Source organism: Lactuca saligna, chromosome 3 (genome assembly GCF_052625555.1).
Source record: "Lactuca saligna cultivar CGN05327 chromosome 3, ASM5262555v1, whole genome shotgun sequence".
NCBI lineage: Eukaryota > Viridiplantae > Streptophyta > Magnoliopsida > Asterales > Asteraceae > Lactuca > Lactuca saligna.
The window spans coordinates 193,622,667-193,639,278 of record NC_136419.1 but is presented as its reverse complement, the minus strand read 5'-3'; positions in this window follow the sequence as shown (position 1 = coordinate 193,639,278).

The window sequence follows — 16,612 nt, the reverse complement described above, 5'->3', positions numbered from 1 at the left end:
AGTCACATGAAAGTCTTATAACTAAGGAGGCGAAAGTGGTCTCTGGCATGGGATCACTGGCTCTTGTCTCTAAAGGAAAAAGTACTGTTGAAGAAGAAGAAGAGTCAGACATATCAGAATGTGATCTTACAAGTGAGGAGTATGCTCTGATGATAACAAATCCAAAGAAATTTGCTAGAAGAAAATTTCCTACCAATAAGAACCGAAAATGGCAAGGAAGTTACAGTTCCGAGAAAGTAAAGGAAGAACCGAAAGGCTCATCCCAAAAGGTGGAAGAAAACAAACTCGCGGGAGACTCTGGATACGACTACAATTACTGTCACGGCAAGAACCACTTTGCCAAAGATTGCATGTTAAGAAAGATGGCTGAGAAGAAAGAGGGTGAAGATGATGAAGCGTATTATATGCGAAAACTTGAAGAAGTCAAAAAGAAGAAGGCTTCCAACAGCTCCATGAATGCTCTAATTGTACAAGAAGATGCAGGGGAAGACGAGTTTGGCGGCATAGAAGTCTGGTCAACTGATTCTGAAGACGAAGAGGTTAGAAGACCCACGCACGGAAAGGCTGGAGGTTCTGGTGGAAAATGCCTGATAGTCACTACCGGACCATTAACCGAAAGTGCAGACACAGAACCGAACATGACTAAGAACAAGTGTTTTGCAGCCAAGCCAGTGAGTGAGAAGATCAACGACTGCGATCGATTGATCAAGAAGGTACATTCTCTCCTTGAATCTCTTAAAATTTCCAAAACTGAATATCTAGAAGAATTAAATGAACTAAACTTTAAATTTAACAACCTTAGTAGCAGCCTCATGCAAACCCGCTTAGCAAACTCTAACCTAACTGACCAACTCGGCAGGGTGTCTTCAAAAAGTGAGGAGAGAAGGATCTGGATTGAGCAGAAGGAAGCGGAGTTAGTTAGGGCTAAGGATGAGAGTATTTATTTGCAAAGAGACAATTTAAAATTATTAAAACAAAGAAATGTTTTCTGTTTAATCGCATAGCGTCTTTATACTAATATTGCTTAATTACATCTTAATTGTGAAATTGGAAAGAAAATACATAAAATGATTTTGCCCTTTCTTGAATTTAAGGAAGATGATGTTATAGCAGAATGTGAATCAGAAGTTTCCTCTGAAGAAACATCCATGTCATATAGGCTAGGTTTAGATAAGATAGAAACTTTCATTGATTCTAAGGAACATAAAAGTATGTTAAGAGATATCTTAGATGAAAATGATAGGATGAATATTAAAACCGAAACTATACAAACATTCGATGAATCAAATGCCAAAATCGTCAAGGAAAATAAAATTATAATAGATAATACTTCTGAATTTGAAACAGAGAGTGAGATGAGTGAAATCTCAGTAGAGGATGTTGTTGATTGCTCTGAGTTTGTGAAAGATGAAGCCAAGAGTGAAAAACCTCTTATTTCAGAAAACTCAGTTGAGTTTGCTCGTCTGTCAAAGGAACAGAAACCGAAACTCAAAGAAAAGGCTATGGTTTATCAGAAGGTACAGACCGTACCAAACCAAGTTTATGCTGTGACTGGAGTCACTCACAGACAAACAACTGAATTAAGGACGATAGTTGAAGAGGATAATGCTGAAGGATGCGAAGACTATTTCTGGTCTGCTCCCATTGACAATGCAGATGAGACTGTGGGTCTGTCTGAGAGAACCACATGGAGAGTCAAAGGACGATACATACCAGAACCCATCAATAAACCTTCAAGTTTCGATATTCCCAGCACAAGCGGAACAAAAGATATTCCTGAAGAACCATCAATGCAACCTGATGCTCCAATCAAAGAAAAGAACCGAAAGGTCCACTCAAGAGACAGGAAGCACCGGCAGTTCAAACTAAGGAACGCACCGAAACCAGAGTGGAAGACATGAGAATGAAGGAGAAATCAGAGTCAAGTTTCAATGTTCACAAATCTCAGAAGGAACTAGCTGAACAGAAAAGACTCAGAAATCAACGATATGCCTCGAATCTAAATGAACGGAAAAGGCATTGGAATTCTCAAAATCCTAACTATGAATCTCCTAGGAAAGAATCCAAGGATAAAGGGAAACAAAAGTTAAAGGAAGATTTTGATTCTAACTCCTATTATTCCAAATCCCAAAACCAAAAGCCGAGTGTCGGTTCTAAACCAAGATTCGGTTCTCAACCGAGTGTCGGTTCTAAACCAAGATTCGGTTCTCAACAGAGTGTCGGTTTTAAACCAAGATTCGGTTCTCAACCGAGTGTCGGTTCTAAACCAAGATTCGGTTCTCAACCGAGTGTCGGTTCTAAACCAAGATTCAGTTCTCAACCAAGGTTCGGTCCTAAATCAGGTTTTCGTCATCAACCTAAGTTCAGTCCTTACACCAGATTCAGTTCTGACACCGAGTTCGGTCCTAATACTAGAAATGGATTCTCCACGTTCCAATATAAACATAAGCGATCCTCCCCTAACCCTAAGAATCAAACAAAAAACACTAAACTAACTAATAAAGATACCTTAAACTTTAAAGAAGATAAAACAAAAATCAAGGTATTTAGTATCAAAAGAAAAGATCTAACAACTCTCGTCAAAAGAACTTATTTTGTTGATGCTTCTATTGTAATTCCTTTCTCTGTGAAAAACTCACCTGGACCCAAGAAACTTTGGGTTCCTAAATTTGCTTGAAATTGCAGGTAATCAGTGACGAGCAGTTTGACGATGAATGGTATATAGATAGTGGCTGCTCGCGTCACATGATAGGAAGAAAGGAGGATTTAAGGGAGTTTCGATCTCTAAAGGATGGCGGTTCGGTGAAATTTGGAAACAAATCCTATGGAACAATCAAAGGATACGGAATGATAACTAATGGAGACTTTTCCATCAGAAAGGTGGCTTATGTGGAGGGATTGCAGCACAATCTCATAAGTGTCTCGCAATTAGTTGTGGGCACAGACTTGAAGGTATCATTCGATGATACAGGATATGAGATTATCGAAAAACAAACTAAGAAAGTTCTACTAAAATCGGCAAGAAAAGGAGAAATGTATCCGTTGAATCTTAATCCGATTCGAGGGACACCAGCTATCTGTCTGCTATCAAAGGCAAACACTGATGAAAGTTGGCTTTGGCATCGATGTCTATCTCACCTGAACTTCAAAGATATCAACAAACTGGTAATTGGTGATCACGTTCGAGGTCTTCCTCTTCTAAAGTTCGAAAAGGAGCATTTGTGTGCAGCATGTGAAATGGGAAAGCAAAGCAGAAAAAGCCACCCAACACACATTAATACCAAGATCGTGGAAGCACTTGAATTGTTACATATCGATTTGTGTGGACCATATGCTATAGAGAGTATCAGAGGAAGTAAGTATATTCTGGTAATTGTAGATGATTTTTCGCGTTTCACGTGGGTTTTCTTTCTTAGACAGAAATCAGATGCAACTCCCAAGTTGAAGATATTCATCAAGCAAGTGGAAGTTCAACTAAAGAAGACGGTGAGAAACATCAGAAGTGACAATGGGCTGGAATTCAAAAACAAGGAATTCGAAGACTTTCTGGCCGATAAGGGGATCACACACAACTTTTTGGCTCCTTATACTCCACAGCAAAACGGAATCGTTGAAAGGCGAAACCAATCATTGTGTGAAGCAGCTAGAACCATGCTTAGTTATGCCTCTCTACCTCTATACTTCTGAGCTGATGCCATTGCTGCGGCCTGCTATACTCAGAATCGGTCCCTCCTCAACAAGAGATTCTCATTAACTCCTTATGAGATTTTAAATAATCGAAAACCAAACGTCAAGTTTTTCCACATGTTCGGTTCTAGGTGCTTTATCCTTAACTCTAAAGAAAACCGAAATAAATTTGACGTTAAAGCCGATGAGGGGATCTTTCTGGGTTATTCTCTGTCATCAAAAGCATAACGAGTATTGAACAAGCGTTCCAAAAGAATAGAAGAGACCTACTATGTCACCTTTGATGATAATTACATGAAGAAGGTTCAACGGACAGAAGATGCCTCTGGAGACATCTTTCTTGCATCTGGACAGGTCTCGGTTCCAATATCAAATCTGTTTGATGAATACATTCGGTTGTTCGATGAACCGGAAAAGGCAATCCATTCGGAAGTAACAGCAGCAGACAACAAGGTAGATAATATGAAGAAAGTCATAGACGAAGCTGCCAAATCATTGGAAACCGAAACACCTACTCCTAAACCTTCACCTAGTACTTCAAACTCCGATTCAACGTTCCAGGGGGAGGACGATAACACTTTCCAACCATCTGGAGTTTCTGTCGAGGGGGAGAATTACCATTCTGCCACATCTGATACTCAAACAACAGAACCAAAATTAACAAGCGTAACTCCAATCGAGGGGGAGACTCCTACTGCTGATTCTGTTGAAAACATAGGCTACACTTCGCTAGTCGAGGGGGAGAAGGTTAGAACAAGTAATTGTTCAACTGACGAAGGTGAAGAGGATAAGTCAGATGTTGAAATTGAAGTTGAAGCAGAATTAAATCCAGAATATGATCCAAGCTATCCTCCTCTAGTAAAATGGACAAAAAACCATCCCAAAGAGCAAATAATTGGTGAATCGTCTGAAGGTGTTCTTACTAGAGCTCAACTGAAGGCAAAACAAACAACATTATTCTCCAAAGTGGAATTTTGTATGTTTAACTCTTTTATCTCCAAAATAAAGCCGAAAACAGTAAATGCTGCACTCGATCATTCTGATTGGGTTCAAGCAATGCAAGATGAGCTCAATGAATTTGAAAGAAACAGAGTTTGGAGATTGATTCCCACATGGAAATATGCCTCTGTTGTTGGATTGAAATGGGTATTTAGAAATAAGCTTGATAAAGAAGGCAATGTCATTCGTAACAAGGCTCGGTTGGTTGTAAAAGGCTACTATCAAGAAGAAGGGATTGATTATGAAGAAACGTTTGCTCCTGTGGCACGGTTAGAGTCTGTTCAAATTTTTCTAGCATATGCTGCTCACAAGAACTTTGAAGTTTCCCAAATGGATGTCAAATGTGCATTCTTGAATGGAGAATTAGAAGAAACTGTCTATGTTAAGCAACCACCCAGTTTTGTGAATGAAAGGTACCCGGATCATTGCTACGTACTGGATAAAGCTGTCTATGGGCTAAAGCAAGCACCAAGAGCCTGGTATGAAACTCTTACTCGCTTTCTAAAAATGTCAAAGTTTAAACAAGGTTCAGTTGACCCAACCTTCTTTCGAAAGAAGGAAGGCGAACATCTAATGATTTTTCAAATTTATGTTGATGATATCATCTTCGGCTCTACGAATCCTAGCTTAACCCCTGAATTCAGAAAGTTGATGGAGACTAAATTTGAAATGAGCACAATGGGTCCGATTAACTTTTTCTTTGGTTTGAATATTAGACAGGGACCAGAGGGCATCTTTATAAACTAGGAAGCATACACCAAAAATCTGTTGACTAAGTTTGGAATGAAGGGTGATTCAAAAGTAAAGGTTCCAATGGCATTCGGTACCAAGCTGACCCCATCTCTGGAGAAACCGGCTGTAGACATAACTCTTTATCGACAAATGATAGGATCCCTCATGTATCTAACAGCTAGTAGACCAGATATCATGTTCTCTGTCTGTTATTGTTCCAGGTTTCAAGCTAATCCAAGAGAACCCCACATGACTGCTGTAAAGAATATTTTTCGATATCTGAAGAAGACATCAACTCTCAGTCTCTGGTATCCCGCAAGATCTGGATTCTTCATACAAGCCTTTTCAGATGCTGATCTTGGAGAATGTGGATTGGACAGGAAAAGCACTACCGGAGGATGTCAATTCCTTGACAGAAAACTTGTCAGTTGGCAATCAAAGAAGCAAACCTGTGTTTCCTTGTCCACAACAGAAGCATAATACATCACTGCCGCATCTTGTACCTCTCAGGTTGTTTGGATTCAAAGTCAGTTGAGAGATTATGGACTGAGTATGAAAAAGATCCCTCTCTACTATGACTCTGAAAGTGGAATCGGGATTTGTCATAATCCAGTGCAACATTCGAAAACTAAACACATAGCACTAAGGTATCATTTCATCAAGGATCATGTTGAAGACGGGAACGTTAAAGTACATTTTGTTCGTTCTGCTGATCAACTGGCCGACATTTTTACTAAAGCCTTGCCAGAAACAACCTTCAATAAAATCTTACAAGGCTTGGGTATGATGGAAGGAGATTCGGTACCGAATCTTCAATTTTCTCCTTAAAATAAGGACGACAGAGATAGACAGAGCGCTCGGTCTATCTCTGCTCTAGTCTTTTCGAATTAAACAGAACGCTCTGTATATCTCATCTCCATGAATCTCGGCTTCGCTATGTCTGCTCTTACTAATCGTCTAAAATCTCTGTTTTTAATTTTAATTTTTATTTTAATTTTAATTTTAATTTTTATTTTAATTTTAATTTTAATTTTATTTTTAATTTAATTTAATTTTTATTTTTTATTTTTTATTATTTTTTTTTGAAAATATCCAAAAATCCAAAAGTATTTTATCTTTCTGTTTTTTAGAAAATATTCAAAAATCCAAAAACATTTTTTTTCTTTTTCTTGCTTGTTTGTTTTGTTATTAATAGGTACGACACAAGAATAACCGTTGAAAATTCTCAAAGCAGGTATGATTTAACTTTTATTCAAACTAGTTAAGTGTCCTTAGAAGCATGCTGCTATATGTTGTCTTAAAGCCTCTATGATCTCGAGTAAGCATTAATGATTCGATTGATACCCATCGTTTCTTCCAAATCAGGCTATTTTAACTCACTCGGTCTAGAGCTACCTTACTCTTCTCATTTGAGTTAAGAGTTTCTCTGCTCTGTCACGCTTATCTAGCAGAAGGTACATTCGGTTCCTTAACCACCTACTTATATTCTCCATCTACCTTCGGTTCACTAATGTAACCCTTGAGACTCTCGGTCTTTACCACTGAGGTTTATGGTTACACAAAATCTATGTTAATGATCTTAGATACGATTGCCACGTTCTAAGTGAAACTCAAAATTCAACACCAATAATGAATTGACGGTGAGTGAAATACTCAAGCTTTAACTGGTTACCTAAGGAAATCTTTTTTATTTTGCGTGATCTTTTTCGAAATCGTCTACAGCTAAGAGATTTCTTCCCATAGAGATCCAATTTATATATATATTTTTTTGATTTCTGCTTCCTATAAGTCATAAACATTATATATCCCACCTACCTGTTCAATAGATCACATCGGTCTCACAGGTACCTCTACCAACGATCGGTTTTATGTTAAAACTCGATGTTTGGTTGGAGGAAAGCCACCCAATGCATATGATTAAAAGAAGCCTTTCATTGTTTATTGACAAACAGTTGATCATATTTTCGGGAAACCGCACAAGCACTTCAAGTCTCTCTTGACTTTGAAGGAAGTGATTCTTGCTAGGAATCCTCTGCTTTTTGTTCTCTAAAAGGACATCACTCACACCCAATGAATACTTGTTTTATTTCTTTATCTTGCACACTCTTATGCATGAAAATTAATATTTTCCAACATTCTAATTACTGATTGGTATAAGTTTTGGTTATCCGTTGTAACCAAACACGGGGTAACAGGGAATTTCAAACGATTTGAAGATAAGATTTGGGCGCGTGAATTTGATCCGTTTCAACCGACGCGTGCTTACGTTTTCCTGGGATTAACCACCCTGTCAAATCGTGCTTTTTCAGGCGACGTTTTAGTAACCTCATCATCACAGTTTCTCTCTCCAGGCAACCGTATAAATAAGGGTGATCGTTTTCTTTGTCATTTACCAAGTCACAGCTTATCTCTCTCACACAAAGATTAAACTGTTCATCTTCTTCTTTGTTCAACAATGGCGACCTCATCCTCCGCGCATGATCAAACCGCTACATCCTCCTTGCTTACAATACGACCCAACCAAAATCTGATAATCGAACTGAGTCCATTCGCATATGACTCATACATGTTGCATGTGGTGGAGTGTCTGAAGTATTCCCCACTGGTAATGGCCCTAACCCTAGTCGAAGCAGTTCCGATGTCGCTACTTTCTCAAGTGTACTCATCAGCGACGTATGACAAGAACAAGGATCGCATCTACTTCATTATTCACGATAAGAAATCCTCAATTTCAAAGAAGAAGTTTTGTTCCCTTTTAGGGCTTGCAGTTGATTCCTCCACCATCTCTCCAGACTTCATCACTATAACCCAAATTTTCACAATGCTGTACAAAATGGGGTACACCGACGTTCTTACAACGGTGGTGAAGGTCAAGAAGTCTTGCTTACCGTCGCAGTGGAATGGGTTGCTGACCCTACTCATCAAGGGTTTAGCGGAAAGAAGTGGTGGTTCTGATACCACTAGCAAAGGCTTTCTCACCATGCTTTATGGTCTATATAACGGGATAAATCTGGATTATGGCACAATAATTTGGTCCCAAGTGGTGCAGAGTTTGAATACCACAACCCGTCATTCTGAAATCTCATGTGGTCAATTCTGGACTGTGATTACAAGGAAAGCTATGGATACTTTGGAAATTCGGGTTATGACAGACGCTCTTCTTGCTTTTATTGCTACATATCACACCACGAAGATTATTCTCTCCGATCCACGTAAGTTTCTTCATTATGGATCAATTCCTGAATCGATGTACAGGTGTGTCACAGCACAAAGCACGGTGATGGACGATTACCGAAAATTGACTCCAGTTGGTCCAAGGGTCTTGTCTGCAGAACACCAAGCTGCCCTAGATGCTTTGGAACAACATACACCCAGAGGCAAGTGGGTGGTTAAAACAGAGAAAGAGGAGGCAAAGGAGAAAAAGGAGAAAGTTTCTAAGCGAAAGGCTGGTGAGGAAGCTTCTTCTCAAACAAAACAGAAGAAGATTAAAAAGATGGCTAAAAGGCCTAAGAGAAATTTGTCTCCTGAACCTAACACCGTTGAGGATCAAGCGGCAGAAACTGAGAATCCTACAGTGTTCACCAGAGAGCCTACACCACTGAGATCTCAAACCCCACCCTCATCTCCGAAAGATACTCACATTCCATCTCCTCAACCCACAAAAATTTCCACCCCAACCCAATCACCAAAACATAAAGCTCCACTTTCTGTTCCCACAGATATACCAACCCTTCCGGTTGAAACTTCTTCTATACCAACTTCAACTATCTATACCTCTGTTCTTTTCTCCACTACACCTATCACAACTCCTCTTGCAACAGATTCCGTCACCACTACCATTCCCCAAATCCTAGTTGAAGTCAATGTATCTGATACAGGGGCTACTTCTGTGGTTGATCCACCTGTTTCTAAACCACCATCTGTTGGGTTTTGAGCATTCTAACACTCCTAAGTGTACATGCAATCCTAAATACCTTGGATCTATGTTTTCTCTATTATACATGCAAATAAGAATATCCAAGGTATTATCCTAATCTAGCATACAAAACAATGAGTGTAACAAGATAGAATACATACCTCTTTGATGTAGAAAGTCTTCATGAAGCTTGAGTGCCTAGCCCCAATAGTGTGGAAGCCTCAAATGGAATCACAATCATCAAAACACTTAGAATAACTTGAGAGAGTTCTACACTTCATGAAATCGGCTAGCCCTTTTGTTACTCTCACTAGTGGCCGATTTTTGTCAAGAATAAAATCTTTATATAGTGTTACAATTAGGGTAAATCCTTAATTGTCATGGCTTTCCATTTCCTTGGATCCATGGGTTCAAATACACCATGGAGCATCCATGGACCATCCTATGGGTTTTAGCCCAACTTGATTATCCATGGAGCATTAGCCCACTATATAAGTATGGATGATTTACACAATTAACTAACCCATATATTTAATTAGTCTTCTTTTGATCACTTAATTAATCCTAGATTAATTCTTGATCAATACTATTAAATAATCTTATTATTCTTATTATTAATATACTAGAACTTATAATATATTAATAACCATAAGTGTCTTATTTCTCTCATTGTGCATGATGGTATGCAACCCAAATGGACCATGCCGGGTCGGGTCAAGTCTTACCAATTATAGTTATGGACTTAGACATTAATCCAACAGTCTCCCACTTGGATAAGTCTAAAACTATTATTGCGTATGACTTCAAGAACCAACTGGCAATCGTAGCTCTCAAAAGCTTCTGTCGAACTCTGACCTTGTAGATGAACTCTGACCTTGTCAATGACTTGTCCATTAGATAAGGGATCATATAATCCTCTGTTCTCATGATATCAGCCAGACAAATACATGGAACAACGTCGTACTTATTGTCCAGCAGTTTGTTTCCCAATTTTCGATTTGTTTGACAAAGAACTTAATAGAACACATCAATTCAGTTCTGACCGGCCGGTACATAGGTCACAACAAAATCATCGAGGGGCCCAGATATCGCTTCTATTTCTAGAAGGAACAGATAAACTTCGACTCATATGCTTGTTCTACTACTTGTTGAATTGTACACAAAGGCACGTTTTATAACATCAAGTTACTGGTGCGTTTACGTGCAATCAATGCACAACCAACTCATAGGTAACAACTCATATCTCTAGGTTTGAAGATTTATATGATATTACCGTCTCACGATCACTCGAGATAAATTCCATGAAGTGATACAAGTGAGCGTGGGTTTATTCCAATACTCATAACTTATGAGCACTCATGAATGTTGTAGCAACCATTTCCATGACTAAACCCATTTAGCCATCTACAAACCCGATTCATGACAGTCTTGATTCATACCTACTTCCAACATATGAACGACTGTGGAGTGTTTAAATAACTTAGTCATTTAGAAAGAATAACCTAGCTATTTTGGAAGTCAAAACATGCAAAGTGAAACACAATAATAATCGAATCTAATATGGTCTCAGAACCCTTTTGAATATAAATAAAACCACCTTTTATTTATCACCATATTGATTACACATTATTCAATGTTTCAAATAATCAACTTAAGACTTGAATAAAAACAACAGTCATCCCATGCTCCTAGCATGTACACTTTGTTTTTCTAAACAATAGTTATGCCATACCCCAAGTATGCACACTATGTTTGTCTATGATCCTTACATTGTGATGTAGATCAATTGAACATGATTCCAATGATACTCATTTCACAATCCCAAATCCTTATTGTAAATGCAAGAATTCCAAATTCATGTCATTTAATGAAATCTGTTAGATTCTAAACTTATATGCATTGATCCTCTTGTAATGATTATGCACGAAGTTAGAAAGACTTGACAACAACCATTACAGAGCATTCCAAAGGAGATTAGCTCCTTGGGAACATCCTTCTTGCATTAAGTTTCCTAATCTTACATAGATTGAATAACTTCCACCTATGGAGACATTTCCATAGTCCCATTTTGAATATCACTTCCGAACAAGAGTTACTTCTTTTCAGAAAATGTCAATATGGTCCTGCTAAAATTAACACTATACTTCCAAATGTCCTTGAGCAACCAATCTTTGGCAAACCTCAGATTGTCCTCGACAATTGCTTAATCACTTTAGTCATATCCAGTTCTAGACTTTTCCTTCTAAATGCCCTGAGCATTTGGAAAATTTAGAAAGGATGAATATTATAGCACATGAAATCGATCCTATATCCAAAGTATATGAGACACGATTCATGATGTTTGACATAAAGACATGATACTAGACCAGTCTTTTGCTACAATATTTTTATTTGCCATGTTTTCAAAATTTAACTATCAAGAGGGATGCCGTAATCATAATCGAATTTTGAAAATGCAATATTTATAGAATTTCTTCAAGTTGAACCATTCCAACACAAAATTCATATATATTCTTGACTAAAGATGATTAAAATCTCAATCTAAGCTTTAGAATTGACATGAAGTATAATTTCCTCTCCCTTAATCATAGCAAAACAACTTTTCAACCCCTGCAACTTCACGAATTGAAACTTTGTTTTCTATAATTAACATTGCTAGCTTGCAATACTAATCATAATAATCATGCTCCCACTAACATGATGATTATCATCATAACACTTATGCTCCCACTAGCTCTGACATATTTTCAGAAATCTGCTGGAGTTCTGAAATTTAGATTCATACATCCTTTCTTAGTTAGCTCACATGTGTGTCTAAACAATTTTCAGAACTATGAAAAGGGATGCCGTAATCATAGTCTCAATTTCTTAGGCATTTGCCATTTCTCACAAGTCCATGTTAGCATGCCGGTTAACCACACGCGCTCCACTAACAACTTTTGAAAATGCAAATAACACAATTGCTATCTACGTAAAATCTACTTAGTGAAAGCGTTTCCTCACCATCATTTTCATGAATCGGAGAGAAACCTTATGACACTTAGATTTTATAGTGTATGAGTTCCTATCCATGCGAATTTGTCAAAACCATAATCACAAGATAAGGTTAGTGATAAATTCAGCCTTACATGGATTAAAGTTGTTCAATCTTAATTTCTTGTCACCTTGGTAGCACAAGGCCTACCAACGCTTCCAAGTTGAACTCTGATAACTCACATGAAAATTCAACTTATTTGAAGTAGGTACAGAAATAAGAATTATGTCAACACGATAGGTTGCAAACCTTAAGTCGTGTGCTAGTGATAAATTACGGGTTTTACTCTTGATTAAATCATGAAACTCTTTCAGGATCTTTAAGGCTCCCACTGTCCTTCTGACATATAAGTTTCCCTAGTCAAGAACCATTCCTTAACAAAACAAATATTCAAGGGATAGTGTGGATTCTTATCAAGAATAACACTTCACACAATTGGTCTTAGTTGGTCTTTGTCTCATCCAAGACATCACAACTTACCAATCTCAAATGTACAAGAGTAGAAACATTTCACACTACATTTGATAAGTGTTTTAAACCTTACTTTATGTCACTCAATGTTACAATCTTGGAGTATGACTCTAAGAATTGTTTTGGAATGAAGTATGACTCATCTTCTTGATCTTAACCAATCCAACAATTCATGATTTCTCTTCTTAGCCATAACATTGCACTAAGACATCCTTAGAGTATGAATTTGTGATATGGTTTCTAAATCATTAAGATGATCATAAAACTGATACTAAAGTACTCTCCCGTCTTTTCAGATTTGAGAAACTTTTATCTTTCTGCCTAATTTAATTCTTCTCATTTGTTTTGTCATACATTGTAACCTTTCCAATGTTACAGAATTATACTTAACCTTATAAATACAATCATATTTACTAATCTTTAGTAAATCATGACAAATCAATCTTTGTGGTGGACCTTGACCAGTGCACACCAAGTGTACCTAATTCCTTAGTTCTTCAATTGACCCACATATACATGTGATCAAAGAATTAGTCTTAATTTTCAAAGATGAAAATTCTCATTCATCATACGATACAACTTGTATGATTCCAAGTTTCTGTCCAATTGAAACTTGGGTGATGAAAACTTTCTTCATTTGGTAAATTCAGACACTACCACAAATGAAAGAATCAAATCCACTTTCAAATATTACTATTACTGGAAACATATAAGCAACAATTTTCCATCGATGCCATTGTAAGGATATATTTTTTTAAAATAAATAAAATTAAAACCCCTTTTTTTTCTTTTATTTTAAAACTTTGCGGAAAAACTTATCCTTACAATCCACATGAAAACCTTGTTGTTATCTATTCACAAGCAATATATTATAACTCTTAAGCAACAGATCAAAATTCTGATTACCGAACCATGCGATCGAAACCCATCTTCGCAATCAAAATCAGCATATACTTCTTTAAGCTTCCTATCTTTTCTTTGATTCTTAAAAGACATCAGCATGTGACCCATTCACATTAAGTAATAAGAATCTCCAAATAGAAACTTAGCAGAGTTAGATAGTGGACTTTACCTGAAGTAGAGTCAAACTTATCGACTTTAACATCCTTAGGTAAATTATGGCTGCTTTGCAACCAATGCCCCTTTCTTTGGCAATATAAACATATGGACCCTTTGATAATGGTACACGGGACTATCACAGACTTAGTTTTTCTCTTTACCATTTGGTCAACCGAGTTGACTATGGCCGATCCCTTTCCATTGGGAAGAGAATGCTTTTCTGGATTTCCTGTGTCACTATTGTCAATGTCCATCAAGTTTTGAGGAAGTTGATCTTAACAAATAGATAAAATCATTAAGGGTCTTGTCATAGTCTTTTTCATAGGTGTTCCAAAAGAACTCACAACCACCAACTTTCTCAAGACTTTGACACCCAACTCTCCCGGCTTGTCAATATGTGACTACATCTCCAAGATGTGACCACACCAAGACCTTTACTTGCCAATAGGGCTCGAGTGACCTTAAACTTTTTCAAGAACTTGTGGGCGAGGGAGAATAATTGGAGGAGATAGAGGAAGTGAAGCATGATGTTGAGGAACATCATCTTCAAGAGATTTGGGAAGATCATAAATGTCTAAACCAGACATGTTTTGGGAGATATTCAAGATAGTTGATTTAAAGTCCTTAATATGACACCCAATATGAAATATTAAGGCTAGGACCCAACAAACTATTTTATAACTTAGAAGAGGGATGCCGTAATCCAAGCTATAAAATATTTGAAGGTAGGAGAATGACGATTCACTAATTTCCACCATGAAAAACGAAATAATTTATTAGGTTTTAATTGGATTTGAAATTCCTAGATCTTTTGAGATTCATTGAACTTTTCAATGGCATGTTTCAATCTCGAGTGTGCCCTCTCAAATTTTGTGACTGGGATGCCGAGGATCACAAAAGAAGGTGTGAATAACCATACCAATTCACTTGGTACCCTTAATATTATCACCTAATCAATGTGTCGGTTAACCACACACGCTCCATTGATCTATGAAAAACATTAAGTCACCCTTCGTGGTCCTTACTAGTCCAAGTTAGTGTGCCGGTTAACCACACACGCTCCACCAACGACTTGGTAAGGTACAAAGTGTGAATTCCATGGGCTAGCACCAAATTCACATTTTTCCTAAAGTAACTAAGATTGGGAATTATTAAGATTTTAGTTACTTTAGTATTTATCATTAATACTTTTAATGAAGGGAGAATTTAAAGTCATTGTCCTACCCGTTCGGCTAACGACCCTCCACCGATCAAGCAAGCGGTGGGTGAGAGTGGACACCCATTAAGTCACCATTTTATAGGCAACAACCTTATACCCACCTTATAGACCGGTTTCGTGAATGAGGCCTACTAACGGTAAAACGACTTGTTCTTATACATATATATATAATAATTAACCATTAATGTTATAAATAGTATAAGTGTTGAATTTTAACTTTTTTTTTTTTAAAATTCTAAGGGCTAACTTGGAATTAAAGTATTCATAAGAGAAAACTTTTCAAATTCCAAAACTCGAGGGCAAGTTTTGAAACTATTCAAAACTAATTAATTCCATAACTTATGTGTTTAAAGTAGCTTTAATCCAAAAACTCTTCAAGTTCCATAACTTATGCAAGACTTTAAACAAATAAAAGAATTAACTTTTCTTTATTTTTATAACTTATGGAATTAATTAAGGTTACACTTTATTTATTTATTTATTAATGAAGTGACTCTTGAATTTCCATAACTTGAGGACAAGTTATGGAGTTATAAAAAAAAATTCAATGACACAAGACTCTTCATTTTGTAACCATTACCAACTTTTATGAGTTTTATGAGTCTTTAATGTGACTCTTCATGTAACTAGAGGACAAGTTACACAAACACATTTTATACTCAACTCTTAGATTAAAATGGATTGAAAACAACTATTTCAATTAACTTTTCTATTAATCTAAGCAACTCATAAGAACAAGATAATTCATATCAAACTTCTTCATGTAATTATTCTAAACCTTAAACTAATACAAAACATGAATCTATTGACAATTATCTTTAAAAATGGATTAGCATGAACACTACCACATTAAAAAACAAGTTTATAAGTTCAAAAACAACGTAGGGTAATGTTCCTAGTCCATTTCTAGCCAAAAACCTCGAAAATATGCTGTCCGGGGTCCAACTCGTCGAGTGCATGAACAAAACTCGGCGAGTTGGATGCATTTTGCCTTGGACTCGTCGAGTCCCTTCATGGACTCGGCGAGTTTGCTGGGCTGACAGCATCAAAACTCGATTTTTCAGCTCCATTTGCAAGTATAACAAGAAAACAAGCCTAGGCTCTGATACCACTGTTGGGTTTTGAGCATTCTAACACTCCTAAGTGTACATGCAATCCTAAATACCTTGGATCTATGTTTTCTCTATTATACATGCAAATAAGAATATCCAAGGTATTATCCTAATCTAGCATACAAAACAATGAGTGTAACAAGATAGAATACATACCTCTTTGATGTAGAAAGTCTTCATGAAGCTTGAGTGCCTAGCCCCAATAGTGTGGAAGCCTCAAATGGAATCACAATCATCAAAACACTTAGAATAACTTGAGAGAGTTCTACACTTCATGAAATCGGCTAGCCCTTTTGTTACTCTCACTAGTGGCCGATTTTTGTCAAGAATAAGATCTTTATATAGTGTTACAATTAGGGTAAATCCTTAATTGTCATGGCTTT